An 8,266-nucleotide genomic window follows, 5' to 3' on the forward strand; every position below is an offset into this window, starting at 1 on the left:
GCTTATAGCCCTAGAAATAGGGGTTGGTGGAATGCCAACATAACTTCTTTTTTTGAAAGAAGCCAATATAAGTTGATACAATCATCTGTTTTATTCAGTTTAACAATATTAATAAAAGCGGCGCCCCTAAATATTTTATTGTCGTTCTTTGCAATGATGACTTTTGTGAATGTTGTTAAATTTCAGAATCTAATTTGTCTATTTTTAGATACACCCTCTCTAAAGAACTTCTAGAATAAAAAATCTTTGTAACTTATACACCGTGTATTCTGCATGTATGAGTTTCTTTATTGACTTCGTGTGTGTATGTAGCCTCCTATGCTAGTGTGCCTTTCCATGAATTTTATTTTGACAAATGATATCTGTACAACCATTTTGTGATAATTTTTAGACAACTTTCTCTCTCATACTCACATTATATTCTTACTCTCTCTCATCCTTTTTCTCTCTCCATTGTTTTTGAACAATAAAAAGAGAGAGAAAAAAGGTTGTCACAAAAGCTGTACCAAATGGTTGTTCAAATATCATTACATATTATTCCGTTTCAAAATGAGTGTCGTTTTAGGTGTTTACACACATATTAAGAAATGCAATGATTAAAAGAAAGAGAATGGTTATTTTACCAAATTATCCTTATTAACTATAGGTTAGTTTTAAAAGTAATACTTTGGAAGTAGTGTGCAGAGTATTAATTAGAGGGTACGATTGAAAAGAAAAAATTATTATTGCATTGGAAACTGAAAGTGACATTTATTTTGAAACAAATTTTTTTGGCTAAAGCGACACTCATTTTGAAACGGAGGGAGTATAATTTTGCTATATATGTTTGTCGGCCGCAAATATACATGTTTTAAAATATCCATTACGCGTATATGGAGAATTTATTGGGTTAGGTCCAAATCCAGTGAATAGTGTTTATGTTGAAGGATTGAAGTTTGAAAGTCACGAGACCATGGTGCCATGGTGGTGGCCATTAGTAATGTAATTGTAACTTCATACTAGGACAAATTTTTTTTTTAATCAGTACCCTCGGGGTAATGATTAAAAAAAATAAAAATAGTTATTTTGTATTGGAAATTACAACTTTTTGACTTTTAGAAAGTTGAATTCACAACTTTTCATTATTTTCAAAAAATTATTTCTATTTATGTTATCTTAATCAATGCCCCAAGGATACACTTTAGCATTTTTTTTAAGGATTCATATTAGTACAAATCATATAAACTAAGAACGTGTACATTTAACATAATGAAGGCATGTTATTGAAGTAATAATGCCTTAAAATCAGGTGTTCAACTTTCTTTGTCTTCAAAAATTAATATCTTAGAATTTGGGTTAAACTATATATTGATTGGTGAGTCGAGTCGTACTTGAATATGTGAATCAATGTGTATGTGCATTTGGTGTGATTGGTGATTGTTGTGAATACTTGAATAAGGTGAATTGTGTGCATTACTTGATTGTATACTCGTTGACTTATGGAAATGACGAAATTATTATTCATATGGAATAGAATTATGTTATTTTATTTCAATTGATTATGAATTGTGAGCTAACCTCTAGTGGTCGTTTGATTAACCGCCTACCTTCTTCGTATGGATGGGTAGATGACATGCAAGACTAGTTTGCTTGCTTTGGTGAGTTGCTTAAGGATAGCTTCGATGCTACCTCGTTTACTGCTTTTGGTGTTTTAGACTTTAGGGCTCTGATTAAGGGTCGGTTTTTGATATTATCTTTATTATGTATGTTGGAGATTTTCGAGACTATGTATTGATGATGATATGAGTTGCATGATGAGATGACTACTTGGTGATTTATTTTATTACAAATGATTGTTGAGATGATTTATTTATATGTTAATGTAAATGATTGTTTTATTCTGCTACGATGTTCTTTTTGAAACACTATCTATGCATATTGCTGAATTATTGAAGATGTAAAATCTAGATCCTTGAATAATTATTTTATTTGCATAATTTATCACTTAAGGGGTTTAGGGTGTTACACTGATAGGAAGTTTCCTGTTTGTAGAACTACCAAGAGGAGAAGGAGAGTATGCTATAAGTGTCCTAAGATTCATTGATGGGATAAAACCTTCAGGAACATTAGCCTTCATTACCATTGGAAAACTAGGAACGCCAATTTAAGTCTAAGTTTCAATTACCTTTGAATTAGTAAAACCCCGCACGTAAGGATCACTCTGTTATCACCATGTGCATTTAGCCATCGAATGGATAAACCCAGATCAATCGAGATAGTATAGACCCTGCACGTAAGGATTATCATGCGATCAACATGTACAACTTGACAACTGACTAGGTTAGAACATCCCAACAACCACATCACTTGTATAGTCTACTTAAGATAACTAAACGTGACATGAATGTTATTTAATTCCAACAAAATAGATAGGGGGATTGGAAGAGTCCTAACCGTTGCTTACTTTTCTTCAACCAAACAGGTAACTTTCTTAGTTGCAAACAGATAAAAATTGCAATCACTAACCCTTAACTCTATTTTTATATCGTAAAACTAAAATAAGTAAGGCGAATTGTTTGAACGACACGACAACCCCTGTGGATATAGTACTATACTTATCATTTTATTACTTGGTAAATGATTGGGCACACTTGCCTAATCCGACAATCAAGTTTTTGGTGTCGTTGTCAGGGATTATTGATATTTTTTACTAATTGATTCAAATTACTTATTTCTATCTTTTATTTTTCTAACATTTATTTTTCAGTAAATTATTTTTGTGCATTTTATTTTTCTGTTTTCTTAAAAATTCAAAAATACCAAAAAAAATAAAAAAACCAAAAATATTATTCCAGTTGACTCTGTCCTAATAAGAACTTTGTGTAGTTTGTTTCATGCGTGGTGCCATAACAAGTATTCTGCAATTTGACCTAGACATAGACAAAACTGAACGAGCACTTCGAAAAGCAACCTGAATTGCAAGGGAAAGGACAGAACAACAAGAAAAAATCTCAATAGAAGACTATTCATCAGACGAGTCAGGAATGGGAGATGAACATTGCGTTACCCTGGGAGACTATGGGAGGCTGGATAACTTGGAAGAAGTATCACTTGGGTTTCAACCAGCAAACCTGGTCGTGTTTGACTTTAAGAATAATGTTATGATGAATTTGAAATCTAACCAATTTTCAAGTAAGTAATCGGAAGATTGCAACACTCACTTGACACACTTCACTACTAAAAAAACAAAAATTAGTGAGGAAAATTTAGTGAGGGAAAACGTGAAATCTCTCTCTAATTTCCTCACTAAATTTTGCGACCAAGGAATTTGTGAGAGATTTCATTTTTTCCGTCACTAATTTCCCTCCCTAATTTTACTTTTTCTAGTAGTGCTTTCTGGATTCCTGCAGCACAATCAATCCAGCTGGGGTGTTAGAATCTGACAAACGACTCAAGTTGTTTGCATATTCTCTAACCGGAGGGGAAAGGATTGGTTGGACACATTACCAAGTGGTACGATCAAGACTTTGGATCAGCTCAAGAGATAGGTCTTGTACAGGTATTTCCCTACTGCAAAATACTTGGCACGGAAGAAGGATATTTCCACCTTTACGAAACAAGATGGTGAAGTACTTTCTGATGCATGGGAGAGGTTCAAGATATTGTTAAAGAGGTGTTCATATCATAAGTTTTCATATATGGATATCATGGAAGCTTTCACTACGGGACTAAATCCATATACAAGGATGTTACTAAATATTTATGCTGAAGGAACCATGAAAATCAAGACAGTTGGTGAAATACGGAAGCTGATTGATAACATGTCTCTGAATCAATATCGTACAGACACGGATTAGGAGGCTTCCCCGATGAAGAAAGATATGATAAATCTTAACACTAAGGATGCTTTACTTTCTAGTAACAAACTTCTCAGACTTCAACTAGAGATAATGGCAAAAAAATTGGAAGCAAGAGAAGTGGCCAGAATATCAGCTAAGTGTACACGCGACTTATGTGAGCAATCTCATGAAAGTCGGGCATGTTTACCTACAAATTTAAAGTTATCAGAAGAGTAGGTCAAGTACTTGAGAAGTTTTTCTAGGCAACAAAGGAATCCATACTCCAAAGGATCACCGTGCGTTCAGCAGGTGCATCTTGACAACCGACTAGGTCAGAACTTCCCAACGACCTCATCACTTGTATAGTCTACTTAAGATAACTATACGCGACATGACTCTTATTTAATATCCTGCAAAATAAATAGGGGGGAGTGAAAGAGTCCTAACCGCTGCTTACTTTTCTTCAACCAAAAACAGATAATTTTCTCTGTTGGAAACAGATAAAAATTGCAATCTCTAACCCTGATCTCTTTTATTTTATATCGTCAACTTAAAATAAGTAACGCGAGCTGTTTAGGCGAAATGACAATCCCTGTGGATATGATATTCTACTTGTCACTTTATTACTTGGTAAACAATTTGGTACACTTGCCTAATCCGACCACCAATAGCCAAGGAGCAGGAAGAAACTCAGAAGAGGACCAATGTTGCTATTAAGAACTTGGAAGTGTAGATGGGTGCTTCAAGGAAGGAAGATTGGCAGTTCATCAATGTTTATTAGGAAACCCTAGGTTAGTAAACTAACTCCAAGTTCTTTTGTTAGCTTACTTTCCCAAATATATCCACTCTTAACCTAAGCCACATTATAACCCTCAAATACCTCAAAATGCCGTGACCAACCCTACTTGCTTTAGGTGGAAAGTTTCCCTATAAATACCACCTTCCTCATTCATAATTTCTCGTTCAGAACAAGATCAGTTGAAGAGGAAGGCGATTCTAGGAGCTTCAGGAGGAGTTTTATCTTCTCCTTATCTTTTCTAGAATATGCTTTTATCTTTTTGTATTTTGTCTAAGTTAACATGTGTAATTAGATATTTATAGACTAAGGTTCTAAGATGAACCTCTATTTGTTTTGTTGGATAATTATTTAATTTATGTCGTTTATTTTAGTATATTTTATGTTCGCTATTAAGTTTTATTAGGATTAGTTTGTTTCAAAGGAGCTCAACCCTAGATTAGGTACTTAGGTTGTGATATGGCCTACTATTGATGCTTATATATTGATATTTATATCTACCTATGTAGGAAGTAAGTAGTTATTAAAAAGACGAAAGATACCGAAAGAGAGTTGACCTTATTAATGAGTACTTGGAGGTGACATTACTAATATTGAGTAAAATCTGCTGAACCTAAGATGTAACTAGTTATTAAATAGGGAAACAAGTGTCTCAAGGGAGTGAAACGATCCTAGTAGAACCATTGTCCTCGACCCCTTGGTAAGGTAGACGCTGATATGACTTCCCGTTTGTAGAACTACCAAGAGAAGAAGGAGAGTGTGCTATGAGTGTCCTAAGAATCATAGATTGGATGACCTTCAGGAACATTGGACTTCATTGCCTTTGGAAATCTAGGAACGCCAATTTAAATTCATGTTTCAATTATCTTTGAATTAGTAATACCCCACATGTAAGGATCCTAGGCGATCATTAGGTGCAATTAGCCATCGGAAGGATAAACCTAGATCAACCGAGACAGTATAGACCCCGCGCGTAAGGATTGTTGTGCGATCAGCTGAAGCATCTTGACAACCGACTAGGTTAGAACGTCCCAATGGCCTCATCACTTGTATAGTCTACTTAAGATATCTAAACGCGATATGTATGTAATTTAATTCCAATAAAATAGATAGAGGGGTTTTGAAGAGTCCTAATCACTGCTTACTTTTCTCTGACCAATCATGTAACTTGCTCTGTTCCCTAAAAAAAAAAATGTAACTTGCTCTGTTGTAAATAGATAAAAATTGCAATCTCTAACCCTTAAATCTTGTATTTTATATCGTCAAACTAAAATAAGTAACACAAATTGTATGGACGAAACGAAAATCCCTGCGGATACGATACTCTACATATTACTTTATTACTTTGTAAATGATTTGCTACACTTGCCTAATTCGACCATTAGAAACCCGCGGGTATTGAGGTACCCATGGGTATTCGTGGGTACCCATGGAATTTTGAATTTATTTATTTTTTGGTAGAAAGTATATATATATTTTTAATTATAAAAACACTTCAACTTTTAAACATCCATACATAATCATACATAATCCATACAAAATTTATGATTCTTATTTCGTGTTTTTCAATTTACGAATGAACAAAATACATGACATAAAAGAAAAGTAACCAAGACACATATAAAGAAATTACTAAACAGATAAGTGATAGATTTTTTCAATATAAAATTCTCAGTTTTAAACAAAAAGATTAAATCAATTCTCACATAGAAATTAGAAACAAATTGAAATATTCATGTGTTCATCTAAAATTAGGATGATCTAAAATAAAAAACAAATAATCGTGCTAAGAAGAAGGAAAAAAAATGAGAAGAAGAAAACATCGGTGCACCAAAAGCGAAAAGGAAGAGAAAAGAGATATTTGTGACATAAGAGAAAAGCTGTCGTACAGTCGTACAATAAACTAAACTAGGATTTTTTGACGTATCAAACTCTTTTTTTTTTGGGTGGTGACCGAGGTTTGAACCACAAACCTTGAATATATTATGCATTGTCCTTACCAACTGAGCTAAGCTCATGAGAACTGAGACCTCAAACTCTTATATATAGATACACACACAAGGATATTTTAGTAATTAACTTAATTTATTATTGGGAAAGGACATCATCAAATCTGTGTTCATATCCATAAAATAATGGGTAGTCAAATACCGATTTATTATACTTGTGGATACCCATTTAGCTACTCGCCATGTTCCCGTGACAAATTTTACCCACAAGTACCCGCGAGCATATGTATTTTTGCCACCCCTACTAGTATCATATACTTATGATGTAGAAATAGTAAACTTGGTCCTTGTGACCTTATCTCAGTTGGTATGGACAATGCATAATATATGCAAAGTTCGGGGTTCGAATCCCGGCCACCACAAAAAAAAAAAAATAGTAAACTTGAAAACTTATGACAAGATGTGTTTTAACGAAGTATTACTTCTTTATTCTATTTTGACTCTTTCTAAACCAATTACAATTTTCTTGATCTTGAGAACAATTCTCTATTCTTGTACCAATTCACAAACTCCTTTATGGAACTTTTTTCCTTCATAAAGACAATTCAAAGCATCAAATGTGCATGCAAAGAAAATCTAATTACGGAAAATAATTAGTATATGTATCATGATTAAAACATACTTAACGAGGTCTTTAAATAAATATGTTCCTACTATTTTAGTCAAAATCAATGACCTTCAACATTAGATTCGGAAAATCCCAATGGAATATTTTTTAGTGGGTTGAAATCCATATTTCACTTCGTTTTGACTAAGCGGGGGCTAAAACTTCATTTGGGTGAGTAACTCCTTATTCTAATCTATATATAGATTTTCCCAAACCTTGCTTCTAAATTTATTTTAATGTTATTAAAATAATTTAGTTAAGTTAGACCCAAAGAATAACAGTCGGGTAAATGGAATTACCTCACTACAACTTACTAAAATAAAAAGTATACTTTGCGGAGGTGAACTCACACTATTCGAGATTAGTCTTGCATGGTGCCATCCTTTGAAAAACATTTAATTTAATATTCTATTTGAATGAGTTTAATTAAGTTGATCTCACCGACATGTATCTCATACGCACATCTATAAGTATATACTTCATGCATCACATACATAATATAATAAAATTAGGTAGTATGATTATGACCTCCTAATGCGTAAGAATTAAATAATCTAATTTATTACCATTCTTTGACTTACAAACAAACTTCTTAAACTTCTTCATCAGAATCATCTTTTGGCGTTGTATTATTTTTAACTTGAACAATTATATTAGTTAACTCTAAAATAAAATAATTAAAATTTACGATAGGTAGACCATATTTAAATAAAGGCTTAATAGCAGTTTTAGCCTCCTAAGTTTCAAGAAGTTGCGACTTTGGCCCCCTAAGAAAAAAAAATTACATAACCGCCCCCTAAGTTTTGCCCCTGTGGGAGTTTTGGCCCCCTAGGGCAATTTTGACTCGGTCAACGCACACGCGGACAACACCCGTGTTTATTTAAAAAAAAATTTAAATTAAAAAATAAAATAAAAAATATTTTTTTATTTTTTAATAAAAAATATTTTTTAAATAATTTAAAAATAAAAAATAAAATTTAATAAAAAAAACTTTTTTCTTTTTTTAATAAAAAATATTTTTTTTTAATTACAAAAA

This window comes from Medicago sativa, chromosome 3 (genome assembly GCF_051527215.1).
Source record: "Medicago sativa cultivar Bolivia chromosome 3, Bolivia_mono, whole genome shotgun sequence".
Taxonomy (NCBI): Eukaryota; Viridiplantae; Streptophyta; class Magnoliopsida; order Fabales; family Fabaceae; genus Medicago; species Medicago sativa.